The sequence below is a fragment of the Prionailurus viverrinus genome, chromosome A1, assembly GCF_022837055.1.
Source record: "Prionailurus viverrinus isolate Anna chromosome A1, UM_Priviv_1.0, whole genome shotgun sequence".
Taxonomy (NCBI): domain Eukaryota; kingdom Metazoa; phylum Chordata; class Mammalia; order Carnivora; family Felidae; genus Prionailurus; species Prionailurus viverrinus.
In genome coordinates this window covers 109,353,770-109,371,330 of record NC_062561.1, presented here as the reverse complement: position 1 = coordinate 109,371,330, position 17,561 = coordinate 109,353,770, and the positions used below count along the sequence as shown (strand labels likewise).

General features: G+C 37.9%; 1 protein-coding gene across 2 annotated transcripts in view; it reads left to right on the top strand.

Annotated features, from left to right (window-relative positions):
* MEIKIN (meiotic kinetochore factor) overlaps positions 1 to 17,561 on the top strand; it is an 81,167-nt gene that overhangs the window by 31,948 nt on the left and 31,658 nt on the right. The window lies entirely within an intron of this gene.

The following is a 17,561-nucleotide window of genomic DNA, read 5'->3' as shown; positions in this document are numbered from 1 at the left end:
CCATTTGGAAATACACTAGAATATTATGTTCTTTTTTGTTCTTTTTTAATGTTTTTTTAAAATTTTTTATTTATTTTGAGAGAAAGAGACTGCAAGCAGGGGAGAGGGGAGAGAGAGAGAGAGAGAGAGAGAGAGAGAGAGAGAGAGAGAGAGAATGAATCTCAAGCAGGCTCCATGCTCAGCATGGAGCCCAACATGGAACCTGATCCCACAAACCTTGAGATCATGTCCTGAACCAAAATCAAGAGTTGTTTGCTTAACCAGCTGAGCCACCCAGGTGCCCCTGGAGTATTTTGTTCTGAACAAAGCCTTCCATCAGAAGAAAATATTTTACCATAGCCTAATTTGCTGGTATTTTATCAGAGGCTATCCTACCTGGGGGAAGGGAAGTACCCAAATCCAGCCAGCTCTGCTTTTTCAAATGAGGAAAGAAAAATACTCCAATTCTAGCTTCCTCTAACTTCCACATGGGGGAATGGAAATACCCAACTACAGGGGAGCCTGGGTAGTTCATTTGGTTAAGGGTCCAACTTTTGATTTCAGCTGAGGTCATGAGCTCACAGTTTGTGAGTTCAAGCCCCGCATGGGACTCTGCACTGACAGTGCAGATCCTGCTTGGGATTCTCTCTCTCCCTCTCTCTCTGCCCCTCCCCAACACGTGTGCACCCTTGCTCTGTCTCTCTCTCAAAATGAATAAATAAACTTAAAAAAATAACAGGAAATACACAACTACACCTCTCTCTAGCTGTGCTGTCCCACCTAAGGAGGTGTGAGAACCAAGAAACACTGGTGAATTTTACCATCCAGAAGCACAGGCTAAACAATAAACAAAAAAGACGTCATCACAGCCCTATGACTGCTTCCCCTCCCCCCACATCTTACCACTACATTACTATAGGCCTATTTACCACAGTTCCTATTAACCAGTACATCTTGTCTACCTTTTAGCAAAAAATTACAAGGCATATTAAAAGGCAAAAAAAAGTTTGAGAGACTGAATAAACATCAGAATCAGAGTCAGATGTGGCAGTAGTATTAGAATTATCAGACCAGAATTTTTAAATAACTATGATTAATATGCTAAGGACATTATAGTAAAAAGTAGACAACATGCAAGAACAGATGAATAATATAAACACAAAGATCGATGTTCTAAGAAAGATCAAAAAAGAAATGCTAGAGATTAAAAATACTATAGCAAGAATAAAGAATGCCTTTGATGGACTCATTAGTAGACTGGACACAACTTAGGAAAGAATACCTAAGTTTGAGGATATGACCGAAGAAACTTCCAAAACTGAAAAGCAAAGAGAAAAAAGACAAAACAAAACAAAACAAAACAAAAACCAGACTATTCAAGAACTGTGAAACAACTACAAAAGGTGTGACATACACATAATTGGAATTCCAGAAAGAAAAGAAACAGAAAAAGGAACAAAAGCAACATTTGAAGCAATAATGAGTCAGAATTTCCCAAAATTATTGTCAGATACCAAATCATAGATTCAGGAAGTTCACAGAATACCACGCAGGATAAATGCTCCCAAAACTACATCTAGATTTATTATATTCAAACATCAGAAAATCAAAGAGAAAGAAAAACATTTTTAAAGAAGCCAGAGGGAAAAAAACACCTTACTTATAGAAGAGCAAAGGTAAGCATTACAGACCTCTCCTTAGAAACTATTAAGAAATAAAAGACTGTGGCACAAAAACAGACACATAGACCAATGGAGTAGAATAGAAACCCCAGAACTAGACCCACAAACGTATGGCCAACTCATCTTTGACAAAGCAGGAAAGAACATCCAATGGGAAAAAGACAGCCTCTTTAACAAATGGTGCTGGGAGAACTGGACAGCAACATGCAGAAGGTTGAAACTAGACCACTTTCTCACACCATTCACAAAAATAAACTCAAAATGGATAAAGGACCTAAATGTGAGACAGGAAACCATCAAAACCTTAGAGAAGAAAGCAGGAAAAGACCTCTCTGACCTCAGTCGTAGCAATCTCTTACTCGACACATCCCCAAAGGCAAGGGAATTAAAAGCAAAAGTGAATTACTGGGACCTTATGAAGATAACAAGCTTCTGCACAGCAAAGGAAACAACCAACAAAACTAAAAGGCAACCAACGGAATGGGAAAAGATATTCGCAAATGACATATCGGACAAAGGGCTAGTATCCAAAATCTATAAAGAGCTCACCAAACTCTACACCCGAAAAACAAATAACCCAGTGAAGAAATGGGCAGAAAACATGAATAGACACTTCTCTAAAGAAGACATCCGGATGGCCAACAGGCACATGAAAAGATGTTCAGCGTCGCTCCTTATCAGGGAAATACAAATCAAAACCATACTCAGGTATCACCTCACACCAGTCAGAGTGGCCAAAATGAACAAATCAGGAGACTATAGATGCTGGAGAGGATGTGGAGAAACGGGAACCCTCTTGCACTGTTGGTGGGAATGCAAATTGGTGCAGCCGCTCTGGAAAGCAGTGTGGAGGTTCCTCAGAAAATTAAAAATAGACCTACCCTATGACCCAGCAATAGCACTGCTAGGAATTTATCCAAGGGATACAGGAGTACTGATGCATAGGGCCACTTGTACCCCAATGTTCATAGCAGCACCCTCAACAATAGCCAAATTATGGAAAGAGCCTAAATGTCCATCAACTGATGAATGGATAAAGAAATTGTGGTTTATATACACAATGGAATATTACGTGGAAATGAGAAAAAATGAAATATGGACTTTTGTAGCAACGTGGATGGAACTGGAGAGTGTGATGCTAAGTGAAATAAGCCATACAGAGAAAGACAGATACCATATGGTTTCACTCTTATGTGGATCCTGAGAAACTTAACAGGAACCCATTGGGGAGGGGAAGGAAAAAAAAAAAGAGGTTAGAATGGGAGAGAGCCAAAGCATAAGAGACTGTTAAAAACTGAGAACAAACTGAGGGTTGATGGGGGGTGGGAGGGAGGAGAGGGTGGGTGATGGGTATTGAGGAGGGCACCTTTTGGGATGAGCACTGGGTGTTGTATGGAAACCAATTTGTCAATAAATTTCATTAAAAAAAAAAAAGAAATAAAAGACTGAAGTGAAATATTTAAAGTGCTGAGAGAAAAAAACCACCAAGCTAGAATTCTATACCTTGTGAAATTCTCCTTCAAAAATGAAGGACAATTAAAGATTTTCTCAGACAAACAAAAATTTATAATTTGTTGCCAGTAGGCCTTCCTTTTAAGAAATATTAAGGGAAGTTCTTCAAGGAGAAGGAAAGTAATATGCCAGTATAAGTTTATCTATCCTAATAAATGTAACACTGTGTTGCAGTACGTTAAATAAGGGAGATTGTGCATGAGTACGGTCAAGGGGTATATGGGAACTCTATGCATTTTTCTCAATTCTTCTGTGAACCTCAAACTTCTCTAAAAAATTTGTTAGTTTTTTAAAAGTCAGTTGCACCGCGTCGGGCTCTGGGCTGATGGCTCAGAGCCTGGAGCCTGTTTCTGATTCTGTGTCTCCCTCTCTCTCTGCCCCTCCCCCGTTCATGCTCTGTCTCTCTCTGTCCCAAAAATAAATAAACGTTGAAAAAAAAAAATTTAAAAAAAAAAAAAAAAAAAAAAAAAAAAAGTCAGTTGCATTCACAGTCAAGAAGGAAACCAATGACTCTAGCATGAATAATTTTAGTGGACTGGTGACAGGCAAGCCAGATTAGAATAGATTGAAGAGTTATAGAAAAAAAGGAAATATAACATATAAAAAGAAGTAAATTGGGACACCAAAAACATAAAACATATGTGGAGGTGGGGAGTAGAATATTTTTGTGCAGTTGAAGTTGATTTGTTATCATCTTAAAATAGACTATTACAAGTATTTTGAAACCCTATGATAATCACAAAGCCAAAATCTTTAAGAGACTCACAAATGATAAAGAGAAAAGAATCAAGGCATACCATTATAAAAATCATCCATTCATAAAGAGGGGCACCTGAGTGGCCCAGTCTGTTGAGCATCCGACTTCAGCTTAGGTCATGATCTCACAGTTTATGAGTTCGAAACCCGCATCAGGCTTTGTGCTGACAGCTCAGAGCCTGGAGTCTGCTTCCGATTCTGTGTCTCCCTCTCTCTCTGTCCCTCCCCCGTTCATGCTCTGTCTCTCTGTCTCAAAAATAAATAAACGTTAAAAAAAATTTTTTTTTAATTACTTTAAATGATTAAAATTCTTCATTTAAAAGACATAAAGTGGGGGAATAAAAAATAGCGCAACTATATGCTGCCTACAAGAGACTCACTTAAGCCTTAAAGACAATTAAGCTTAAAGTGAAAGAATGGAAAAAATTATTCCATGGAAATGGAAACTAGAAGAGAACAGGAGTATACTCCTGATGATAAAAGGTATACTTTTATCAGACTAAATAGATTTTAAGTTAAAAGCTGTAATAACAGACAGTGTTACTACATAATCATAAAGGGGTCAATTCATCAAGAGGATATAACAAGTTAAATATATACAGACACAATACTGAAGCACTTAATTATATTAAATAATCATTAACAGGTCTCAAGGCAGAAATACACAACAATGCAATAATAGTAGAATACTTCGATACCCTATTATTCAACAATGAATAGATGATCCAGAGAGAAAATCATGGAGGAAATAATGGATTTGGACAGCACTTTAGACCAAATGGACCTAACAGACATATACAACATTTCATTTAACAACGATAGAGTCCACATTCTTCTCAGTGTACATGGAACATGCTCTAGGATAGATTACATGTTGTGGCACAAAACAAGTCTTACCAAATTTAAAAAGATTGAAATTATATCAAATATCTTTTCTGAACACATTGGTATGACACTAAAAATTTGTAACAGAAGGAAAGAGGGGAGGGTGTCTGGGTGGCTCTGTCAGTTAAGCTACTGACTCTTGGTTTTGACTCAGCTCATGATCTCATGGTTCATGGGTTTGAGCCCCATGTCTGAACTATCAGAGCCTGCTTGGGATTCTGTCTCTCTGCCCTTCCACCACTCATGCTCCTTCTCTCTTTCTCTCAAAATAAAGACACTTAAAAAAAGGTAAAGGGAGAACATTCACATATATGTGAAAATTAACACATTTGTGAGCAACTAATGAGTCAAAGAAGAAATCAAAAGAGATACCAAAAATATCTTGAGACAAATGAAAATGGAAACACAACATACCAAAACTTAAGAGGTGCTGCAAAAGTAACCCAAGAGAGAACATTATAGTGATAAATACTGTCCTTAAGAAGAAATTAAGGTCTCAAATAAGCAACGTAACCTTATACTGCAAGGAACTAGAAAAAGAACAAAGTCCAAAGTTAGCAGAAGGAAGGAAATAAAAATTAAAGAAGAAATAAATGAAATAGAGATTAGAAAGACAGTAGGAATCATTAACAAAACTGAGAGTTAGTTTTATTAAAAGATAAACAATTGAAAAACTTTTGCCCAGTTTAAGAAAGAAAGAGGGGTGCCTGGGTGGCTCAGTCATTTAAGTGCCCAACTCTTGATTTTGACTCAGGTCCTAATCAGTTTGTGAGTTCAAGCCCCATGTGGGGCTCTGCACTGGCAGTGTGGAACTTGCTTGGGATTCTCTCTCTGATCTCTCCCTCTACCTCTCTCTCTCTCTCTCTCTCTCTCAAAATAAATAAATAAACTTTAAAAAAGAAAGAAAGATTACTCCAATTAGTAAAATTATAATGAAAGAGGAGACATTACAGCTCATACCACAGAAATACAAAGGAACATAACAGTACCATGAGTAATTATACATAAACAAATTAGATAACTTAAATATAAGGATAAATTCCTAGAAACAGATAGAAACTTACCTAGACTGAAAAATTAAGTAATAAAAAATCTGAACAGACAAAAAGCAAGGAGATTGAATCAGTAATAAAAAATCTCTGGCAATTAAGAGACCAGATGACTTCACTGGTGAATTCTACCAAATGTATAATTTTAAAAAAAATTATTTTAGAGAGACAGCATGAGCTGTGGAAGAGGGGCAGACAGAGAAAGAGAGAAAATCTTTTTTTTTTACTATGAAATTTATTGTCAAATTAGTTTCCATACAACACTCAGCGCTCATCCCAACAGGTGCCCTCCTCAATGCCTATCACCCACTTTCCCCTCCCTCCCACCCTCCCATCAACCCTCAGTTTATTTTCAGTTTTTAAGGGTCTCTTATGGTTTGGCTCCCTCCCTCTCTAACTTTTTTTTCCCTTCCCCTCCCCCATGGTCTTCTGTTAAGTTTCTCAGGATCCACATAGGAGTGAAAACATATGGTATCTGTTTTTCTCTGTATGACTGATTTCATTTAGCATAACACTCTCCAGTTCCATCCATGTTGCTACAAAAGACCATAGTTCATTCTTTCTCATTGCCAAGTAGTATTCCATTGTGTTTATAAACCACCACTTCTTTATCCATTCATCAGTTGATGGACATTTAGGCTCTTTCCCTAATTTGGCTATTGTTGAAAGTGCTGCTATAAACATTGGGGTACAAGTGGTCCTATGCATCAGTACTCCTGTATCCCTTGGGTAAATTCCTAGCAGTGCTATTGCTGGGTCAAGGGGATAGATCTATTTTTAATTTTTTGAGGAACCTCCACACTGTTTTCCAGAGCGGCCGCACCAGTTTGCATTCCCAGCAACAGTGCAAGAGGGTTCCTATTTCTCCACATCCTCTCCAGCATCTATAGTCTCCTGATTTGTTCATTTTAGCCTCTCTGACCGGCATGACGTGGTATCTGAGTGTGGTTTTGATTTGTATTTCCCTGATGAGGAGTGACATTGAGCATCTTTTCATGTACCTCTTGGCCATCTGGATGTCTTCTTTACAGAATTCTCTGTTCATGTTTTCTGCCCATTTATTCACTGGATTATTTGTTTCTCAAGTGTGGAGTTTGGTGAGTTCTTTATAGATTTTGGATACTAGCCCTTTGATATGTCATTTGCAAATACCTTCCCATTCTGTTGGTTGCGTTTTAGTTTTGTTGATTGTTTCCGTTGCAGTGCAGAGAAGCTTTTTATCTTCATGAGGTCCTAATAGTTCATTTTTGTTTTTAATTCCCTTGCCTTTGGAGATGTGTCAAGTAAGAAATTGCTGCGGTTGAGGTCAGAGAGGTTTTTTCCTGCTTTCTCCTCTAGGGTTTTGATGGTATCCTGTCTTACATTCAGGTCCTTTATCCATTTTGAGTTTATTTTTGTGAGTGGTATAAGAAAGTGGTCTAGTTTCATTCTTCTGCATGTTGCTGTCCAGTTCTCCCAGCACCATTTGTTAAAGAGGCTGTCTTTTTTCCATTGGATATTCTTTCCTGCTTTGTCAAAGATGAGTTGGCCATACTTTTGTGGGTCCAATTCTGGAGTCTCTATTCGATTCTATTGATCTATGTGTCTGTTTTTGTGCCAATACCATGCTGTCTTGATGATGACAGCTTTGTAGTAGAGGCTAAAGTCTGAGATTGTGATGCCTCCCACTTTGGTCTTCTTCAATATTACTTTGGCTATTCGGAGTCTTTTGTGGTTCCCTACAAATTTTAGGATTGCTTGTTCTAGCTTCAAGAAGAATGCTGGTGCAATTTTGATTGGGATTGCATTGAATGTGTAGATAGCTTTGGGAGTATTGACATTTTAACAATATTTATTCTTCCAATCCATGAGCACGGAATGTTTTTCCATTTCTTTATATCTTCTTCAATTTCCTTCATCAGCTTTCTATAGTTTTTAGCATACAAATCTTTTGCATCTTTGGTTAGGTTTATTTCTAGGTTATTTTATGATTCTTGGTGCCATTGTGAATGGGATCAGTTTCTTTATTTGTCTTTCTGTTGCTTCATTATTAGTATGTAAGAATGCACCTGATTTCCATACATTGATTTTGTATACTGCAATTTCGCTGAATTCATGTATCAGTTCTAGTAGACTTTTGGTGGAGTCTGTTGGGTTTTCCATGTATAATATCATGTCATCTGCAAAAAGTGAAAGCTTGACTTCATCTTTGCCAATTTTGATGCCTTTGATTTCCTTTTGTTGTCTGACTGCTGATGCGAGAACTTCCAACACTGTTAAACAACAGCGGTGAGAGTGGACATCCCTGTCGTGTTCCTGATCTCAGGGGGAAAGCTCTCAGTTTTTCCCCATTGAGGATGATATTATCTGTGGGCTTTTCATAAGTGGCTTTTATGATGTTTAAGTATGTTCCTTCTATCTTGACTTTCTCTAGGGTTTTTATTAGAAAGGGTGCTGAATTTTGTCAAATGCTTTTTCTGAATCGATTGACAGGATCATAAGGTTCTTATCTTTTCTTTTATTAATGCGATGTATCACATTGATTTGCGAATGTTGAACCAACCCTGCACCCCAGGAATGAATCCCAATATATCATGGTGATTAATTCTTATATGCTTTTGAATTCGATTTTCTAGTATCTTGTTGAGAATTTTTGCATCCATATTCATCGGCGATATTGGCCTGTAGTTCTCTTTTTTTGTGGGGTCTCTGTCTGGTTTGGGAATCAAAGTAATGCTGGCTTCATAGAATGAGTCTGGAAGTTTTCCTTCCCTTTCTATTTTTTGGAACAGCTTGAGAAGGATAGGTATTATCTCTGCTCTAAATGTCTGGTAGACTTCCCCAGGGAAACCATCTGGTCCTGGACTCTTATTTTTTGGGAGATTTTTGATAACTGATTAAATTTATTTGCTGGTTATGGGTCTGCTCAAGTTTTCTATTTCTTCCTGTTTGAGTTTTGGAAGTGGGTGGGTGCTTAGGAATTTGTCCATTTCTTCCACCTTGTCCAGTTTGTTGGCATATAATTTTTCCTAGTATTCCCTGATAATTGCTTGTATTTCTGAGGGGTTGGTTGTAATAATTCCATTTTCACTCATGACTTTATCTATTTGGGTCCTCTCCCTTTTCTTTTTGAGAAGCCTGGCTAGAAGTTTATCAATTTTGTTTATTTTTTCAAAAAACCTACTCTTGGTTTCATTGATCTGCTCTATAGTTTTTTTAGATTCTATATTGTTTATTTCTGCTCTGATCTGTATTATTTCTCTTCCTCTGCTGGGTTTGGGTTCTTTGCTGTTCTGCTTCTGTTTTCTTTAGGTGTGCCGTTAGATTTTGTATTTGGGATTTTTCTTGTTTCTTGAGATAGGCCTGGATTGCAATGTATTTTCCTCTCAGGACTGCCTTCGCTGCATCCCAAAGTGTTTGGATTATTGTATTTTCATTTTCATTTGTTTCCATATATTTTTAAATTTCTTCTCTAAGTGCCTGGTTGACCCAGTCATTCTTTAGTAGGGTGTTCTTTAACCTCCATGCTTTGGAGGTTTTCCAGACTTTTTCCTTGGTTGATTTAAAGTTTCATAGCCTTGTGGTCTGAAAGAGTGCATGGTATGATCTCAATTCTTGTATACTTATGAAGGGCTGTTTTGTGACCCAGTATGTGATCTCTCTTAGAAAATCTTCCATGTGCACTTGAGAAGAAAGTATATTCTGTTGCTTTGGGATGCAGAGTTCTAAATATATCTGTCAAGTCCATCTGATTCAGTGTATCATTCAGGGCCCTTGTTTCTGTATTGATTCTGTGTCTAGATGATCTATCCATTGCTCTAAGTGGGGTATTAAAGTCCCCTGCAATTACCACATTCTTATCAATAAGGTTGCTTATGTTTGTGATTAATTGTTTTATATATTTGGGGGCTCCCAGTTTTGGTGCATAGACATTTATAATTGTTAGCTCTTCCTGATAGATACACCCTGTAATTATTATATAATGCCCTTCTTCATCTCTTGTTACAGCCTTTAATTTAAAGTCTAGTTTGTCTGATATAAGTATGGCTACTCCAGCTTTCTTTTGGCTTCCAGTAGCATGATAGATAGTTCTCCATCCCCTCACTTTCAATCTGAAGGTACCTTTGTGTCTAAAATGAGTCTCTTGTAGACAGCAAATAGATGGGTCTTGTTTTTTTATCCATTCTGGTACCCTGTGTCTTTTGGTTGGAGCATTTAGTCCTTTTACATTCAGTGTTAGGAAAGATAGGGGTTTAGAGTCATTATGATGTCTGTAGGTTTCATGCTTGTACTGATGTCTCTGGCACTTTGTCTCACAGGATCCCCCTTAGGATCTCTTGTAGGGCTGGTTTAGTGGTGGTAAATTGCTTCAGTTTTTGTTTGTTTAGGAAGACCTTTATCTCTCCTTCCTTCTATTCTAAATGACAGACTTGCTGGGTAAAGGAATGTTGGCTGCATATTTTTCCTGTTCATCACATTGAAGATTTCCTGCCATTCCTTTCTGGCAGCGTGTTTATTCCTAGCTGTTTTGAGAATTTTCTCTTTATCCTTGTATTTTGCCAGTTTCACTATGATATGTTGTGCAGAAGATCGATTCAAGTTATGTCTGAAGGGAGTTCTGTGTGCCTCTTGGATTTCAATGCCTTTTTCCTCCCCCAGATCAGGGAAGTTCTCAGCTATGATTTGTTCAAGTACACCTTCAGCCCCTTTCTCTCTCTCCTTCTGGAATTCCTATGATATGGATATTGTTCCATTTGATTGTATCACTTAGTTATCTAATTCTCCCCTCATACTCCTGGATTTTTTTATCTCTCTTTTTCTCAGCTTCCTCTTTCTCCATAATTTTATCTTCTAATTCACCTATTCTCTCCTCTGCCTCTTCAATCCGTGCTATGGCTGCCTCCATTTTATTTTGCAGGTCATTTATAGCATTCTTTAGCTCCCCATGACTATTTCTTAGTCCCTTGATCTCTGTAGCAATAGATTCTCTGCTGTCCTCTATGCTGTTTTCAAGCCCAGCAATTAATTTTATGACTATTATTCTAAATTCTTGTTCTGTTATATTGCTTAAATCATTTTTGATCAATTCATTAGCTGTCACTACTTCCTGGAGTTTCTTTTGAGGAGAATTATTCCATTTCATCATTTTGGGTACTCCCTGTGGTAACTCCAAACTGCAGGGCACTTCCCCTGTGCTGTTAGGAGTAACTTGTGTCAGGGCCACAGTCAGACCTGATGTCTGCCCCCAGCCCACCACTGGGGCCACAGTCAGACTGGTGTGTACCTCATCTTCCCCTCTCCCAGGGGCAGGACTCACTGTGGAGTGGTGTGGCCCTGTCTGGGCTACTTGCACACTGCCAGGCTTGTGGTGCTGCTTAGATGGGATCTGGTCAAGGGCGTATTAGCCAGGTGGTTCTGCAAGGTGCACAGGGGCGGGAGGGGCAGGCTTAGCTAGCTTTGCCTTCGGTGGTCCCTTGTGGGAGGGGCCCCGCAGCACCGGGAGGGAGGCAGGCCTGTTGGAGGGATGGATCCACAGAAGCACAGCGGTGGGCGTTTGCACGGTGGCAAGCAAGTTCAGTGATGGGAATTGGCTCCCTTTGGCTAGAGAGAGAGAGAGAGAGAGAGAGAGAGTCTTAAGCAGGTTCCACATTCAGCACAGAGCCTGATGTGGGGTTCAGTCCCACAACCTTGGGATCATGACCTGAGCTGAAATCAAGAGTTGGATGCTCAACCAACTGAGACACTCAGGTGCCTCATCTAATGTTTAAATGTTTAAAGAAGAATTAATATCAGTCCTTCTCAAACTTTTCTAAAAATTGAAGAGGAAGGAACACTTCCAAACTCATTTTACAAGGACAGCTTTACTGTGATACCAACTCCAGGAAAGAACACTAAAAGAAAAGAAAATTACGGGCCAATATTCCTGATGAACGTAGATAACAATCCTCAACAAAACACTAGCAAACAAAATTCAAGAGCGAATTGAAAACATCATATTTCACAATCAAATAGGATTTATCCCTGGTATGAAAGTATAGTTCAACATAAGAGAATCAGTTAACGTGATACACCACATTAACAGAATGAAGGATAGAAAGCATATCATTTCAATAGATGCAGAAAAGCGTTGGACAAAATTCAACATCTTTTCATAATAGAAACTTTCAACAAATTAGGTATAGAAGGAACATACCTCAACATAATAAAGGCTACATATGACAAGCCCATAGCTTATATCATACTCAGTGGTGAAAAGTTAAAAGCTTTTCCTCTAAGATCAGGAATAAGAAAAGATGTTCACTCTTGCCACTTCTATTCAGTATAGTACTGCACATTTTAGCCAGAGCAAATTGATAAGAAAAAGAAGTAAAAATCATGCATATAGGAAAGGAAGAAGGGAAATTATCTCTTTGTGGATGGCATGATATTATATATTGAAAACCCTAAAGACTCTACCAAAAAGACTGTCAGAACTAATGGTAAATTCTGTAAAGTTGCAAAATACAAAATCAACATACAACAATTTGTTATGTTCCTATACACTAGCATTAAACTATTTGAAACATAAATCAGAAAGCAATCCTGTGAGATAAGAGGAAATATATATTTTGGTCTCTGTCCCCATTTCCTGGCACACAGCTCCTAAGTGCTTGTAATTTCCTAAGTGTTAAGAACACCAGGAGCATCTCTTGTTTTAATATTTTTTTTGACCCCATCCCTGACACAAGGCTCCTAAAACCCTTGTAAATCCCTAAGTTATAAGAATACTAGAGGACCTTCTGTTCATGAGACAACTCTGGGTGGACTCCTTTGTGGCTCCTAGATGGACCTGGTCATCAGGAAGACCATGCCATAATTAAAAGCTTGAAATTTTCAACCCAGTCACTCCCTTCTCCAAAGAGGGGAAAGGAGCTGGAATGAAGTTAGTAATTGATTATGCCTACATGAGGAACCCTCCATAAAAATTCTAATAGAAGGAGATTTGAAGAGCTTCTAGGTTGGTGAACACATCCACACCAGGAGGTAACAGATCACAACTCCACTGTGGCAGAAGTTCTTATGCTTGGGACCCTCCCAGACCTCACTCTATATTAGTATATATCCTTTAATAAATTAGTAAATGTAAGTGTTTCCCTGGGTTATGTGATTTGCCCTAGCAAATTAATTGAACCTGAGGATAGGGTGATGGGGGCTTCCAATATGTTGCCAAATTGTAAAGAACTTGAGGATAACCTGGGGACCTACTACTTGTGATTGGCATCTGGATTTCTATGGGAGCAGTCTTGTGGGACTAAGCCTTTAACCTGTGGATCTGATATTATCTGCAGGTAAACAGTGTTAGAATTGAGTTGAATTGTAGGACATCTAGCTTGTGTTGCAGAGAAATTTTGTTGTGGGAAAAACTCCCAACACATGTAGTGACCAGAAGTATCAGAAGTGTGAGTGTTTTGAATGAGTAGTAAAGGAGACTCGCAAGAGAGACTCAGTGGAGGAAAGAACTGTGTTTTTTCTTTAAAAATCCCATTTAGAATCTCATCAAAAACAATAAAGTACTTAGAGATAAATTTAAACAAGGGGGTAAAAGACCTGTACACTATAAACTCTAAGGCACTGATGAAAGAAATCAAAGAGGACACAAAGAAATGGGAAGATATTGCATGTTTTTAGATTGGAAGAATTAATATTGTGAAAATGTCCATCTACCCAAAGCAATCTACACAGCCAATGCTGTCCTTTCAAAATTCCAATCACATTTTTTCTCAGAAATGGAAAAACTCTCCTCAAATTTGTGTGGAACCATATAAGACCCCCAAGTAGCCAAAGCAATCTTGAGAAAGAAGAACAAAACTGGAGATATCACATATCTTGATTTCAGTATATATTATAAATCTGTAGAATGGAAATAGTACAGCACTGGCACACAGACCAGTGGAACAGAATAGAGAGCCCAGAAATAAACCCACATATATACTGCCAACTGATTTTTGACAAGGGTGCCAAGAACACAAACTGGGGAAAGGATTATCTCTTCAATAAATGGTAATGGGAAAATTGGATATCCACATGCAGAAGAATGAGACGGGACCCCTATCTTATACCACTCACAAAAATTAACTCAAAATGGATTAAGGATGTAAATATAAAACATGAAAATATAAAACTCCTAGAAGAAAACTTAGGGAAAAATGTCCTTGACATTGGTCTTGGCAATGATTTCTTTGATAAGACACGAAAGGAGCACGCAAGAAAAACTAAAGTGAGACAACATCAAACTAAAGAGCTTCTATACAGCAAAGGAATTAATAAATTTATAATAAATAAACTTATTTTTTAATAAAACAATTAATTGGAAAAGCAACCCAAAGAATGAGAGAAAATATTTACAAATCATATATCTTATAAGGGGTTAATATTCAAAATAGTTAAAGATCCTATACAATTCAGTAACAAAAAAGCAAATACATAATCCAATTTAAAAACGTGCAAAATACCGGAATAGATATTCTCCCAAAGAAGATGTAAAAGTTGTCAAAACATACATGAAAAAGTGCTCAATATCACTAATAATCTGAGAAATGGAAATGCAAACCACAATGAGATCACCTCACATCTGGTAGGATGGCTATTAGCAGAAAGGTAAAAGCAAATTTTGGCAAAGATGTGCAAAAAAGGGAACGCTTAAATACTGTTAGTGGGAATGTAAACTGGTACAAGTATTGTGGAGAACCATATGGTGGTTCCTCATAAAATTAAAAATAGAACTACTGTTACTATTAAAAATAGAACTATATCCTATAGTGTTACTTCTGGGTATAGATCCAAAGGAAAAGGAAATGAAATCAGTATCTCAGGGAGATATCTGCTCTCCCATGTTCACTGCAGTATTATTTTCAATAGCCAAGATATGAAAACAGCCTAAATGTCCTTCAATAGATGAATGGGTAAAGAAAGTGATATAGATATAGATATAGATATAGATATAGATATAGATATAGATATATAGATACAGATAATGGAATATTATTTGGTTATAAAAACAGGAAAATCTTGCCATTTACAATCTTGCCATATATGAACCTGAAGGGCATTATGCTAAATGAAATAAATCAGAGGAAGACAAATACTGCATGGTATCACTTATATGTGGATTCCTAAAAAACAAGCAAAACCCAAAAATACCCAAAAAACAAAACAAAGGATAGAAACAAAGAATAGAAAAAACAATGGTAGTTGCCAGAGGCTAGGAGTCTGGGGAAATGGGGAGATGTATGTCTAAAGGTACAAACTTTCAGTCATAATGAGAGAAAGTTCTGAATCTGATGTACAGCATAATGATGATCATAATACACTGTTACATACTTGTAAGTTACTGAGAGTAGATTCTAAACTTTCTCACACACACACAAAATTAATATGTCAGATGGTGGATATATTAATTATCTTGATCTTGGTTATCATTCAACAGTGTATATGTATATACTGTTACTTGTCCACTTCACATATATACAATTATATTGGTCAATTTTTCCTCAATAAAGGTGGGAAAAAAGAAAAAAGAAGTGAGGAAGTAATGATTACATATAGAGCTTGACTCTGAAGTAAATTAAGAAAAAGCACAGTAATTAGAAGGAGAGGCAGGGTCAGAGGAAACATGTTTTGTTTTGTTTTTACTCCATTAGCAGATGTACTGCTAATGAGAACAGAGTTTCTTTTAGGAGGGACAAAAATGTTCTAAAATTAGGCTATAGTGGTTGTACAACCCTGTGAACATACTAAAATACATTGATTTTACTCTTAAAGTGAATGAGTTTTATGGTATGTTAATTATATCTCAATAAAGCTGTTTTTAAAAACCCCAACAAACTTCGTATACAATTAGGGGAAGAGGGAAGTCTTTGAAAAGATGAGGAAAGATGGGATCCAGAATACAAGTGGAGGAACTGGCCTTTAAAAGAGTAGAGAGGGGTGCCTGGGTGGCTTAGTTGGTTAAGTGTCTGACTTTGGCTCAGGTCATGACCTCACAGCTTATGGGTTCGAGCCCTGCGTCGGGCTCTGTGCTGACAGCTCAGAGCCTGGAGCTGCTTCAGATTCTGTATCTCCCTCTCTCTCTGCCCCTCCCTCGCTCACACTCTTTCTCTCTCTCTCTCAAAAATAAATAAATGTGAAAAAAAAAATTTTTATTTTTTATTTTTTTTTCAACGTTTTTATTTATTTTTGGGACAGAGAGAGACAGAGCATGAACGGGGGAGGGGCAGAGAGAGAGGGAGACACAGAATCGGAAACAGGCTCCAGGCTCTGAGCCATCAGCCCAGAGCCCGACGCGGGGCTCGAACCCACGGACCGCGAGATCGTGACCTGGCTGAAGTCGGACGCTTAACCGACTGCGCCACCCAGGCGCCCCGAAAAAATTTTTAAAATAAGAGTAGAGATATTACCATTGTGGTATATTTGTAAAAATAGTGGTAGCAGCATGGGCTTTGTGCTTAGAAGGATCCCACATTTCATTTAATGCTCTCTTGCCTTGACATGTTTAATAGTTTTTTAAACAAGGGACCCCACATTTTTAGTTTGCACCAGGCCCCCAAAATTGAATCCTTAATGGTCATGTCCATTTGATTACCTCTGTTGTTGTGGGGAAGTGTGAGGTAACGCTGTCAGCTGAGAATGGGAGAAGGAAGGAGACCAGAGGTTTCAGGAAAATGGGAAGAGAGTGACATAATCATGAGAAGCTAGAGAAATGCAGAAGTGTTGCCAGTCTGTGGCTACTCCTTTTGAGTTTGTGGTGACTTTGATATGCCAGACTGTATGGTTTTCCCAGCACTCAGCTGCAGTGGAGGTACAGAAGATATTGATACCAGGAGTCATCTAGGGCTGGGGGTTTGTCAGATATCTGTGATAGAAGAAGGGATCACAAGTAATTACAAGGATAGATGGTGGTAGATGAGGAAAGAATAAGACAGGAGAAGGGTAATGTATCAAGATAGAAAGGTAGGATCAGTAAATTGGACATTTCAATGGAGGGGAGTTGATTTCATGAACATAATTGAACATAGGTTGGAAGGATGTGAGAAGCTATTCAAATTGGTGATTCTGTAATTTCTGTTGATGGTAAGAGCTATGTTTGATCACAGAATGATTAAAATACCATGAAGCGAAAAAGTTATTGAAAATGCAAAGGTCAACCACTGAAAATTGCAGGAGGGCTAGTTAGTTAGATGAGTTATCAACTTGCGTGATGAAATTGCTGAGAATGGTGACAGGAGTGAGAGAAAAAGTTGTTTGCTTCGTATACATGAGAGTAGCAAGTCAGTAGATGCCAATAAATACCTTGCTGTTTGCTCCATACCATTGTTCTTTCCTTTGATTGAAATGAACTTTATAGCTCCTTCCTTCCTTCCCCTACCTCTCTCTACCATTGTGTTTATCCCCTCAGCCCCAACTCAAAACTACTGTCATTCTTCAGGACTCAACTCAAATTTCACCTCCTCAGTTATGTTGAATATATGTAAACTGGGAATACTGTATTGGACAAGTCACACAAGACAAGCAGTCACTGAGCAATCTGCAATTTTTAATGGAGGGATTAATTGGTAAAGGAACATGCTTTCTTGTAGTTGCAGCTTCCTGATGTCTTAGAAAGTACTTTTGATTTCTTAAATGAAGATGACTGCATAATAAATACATTTATATAAATACATTTGATGTTTTCTCTAAAATT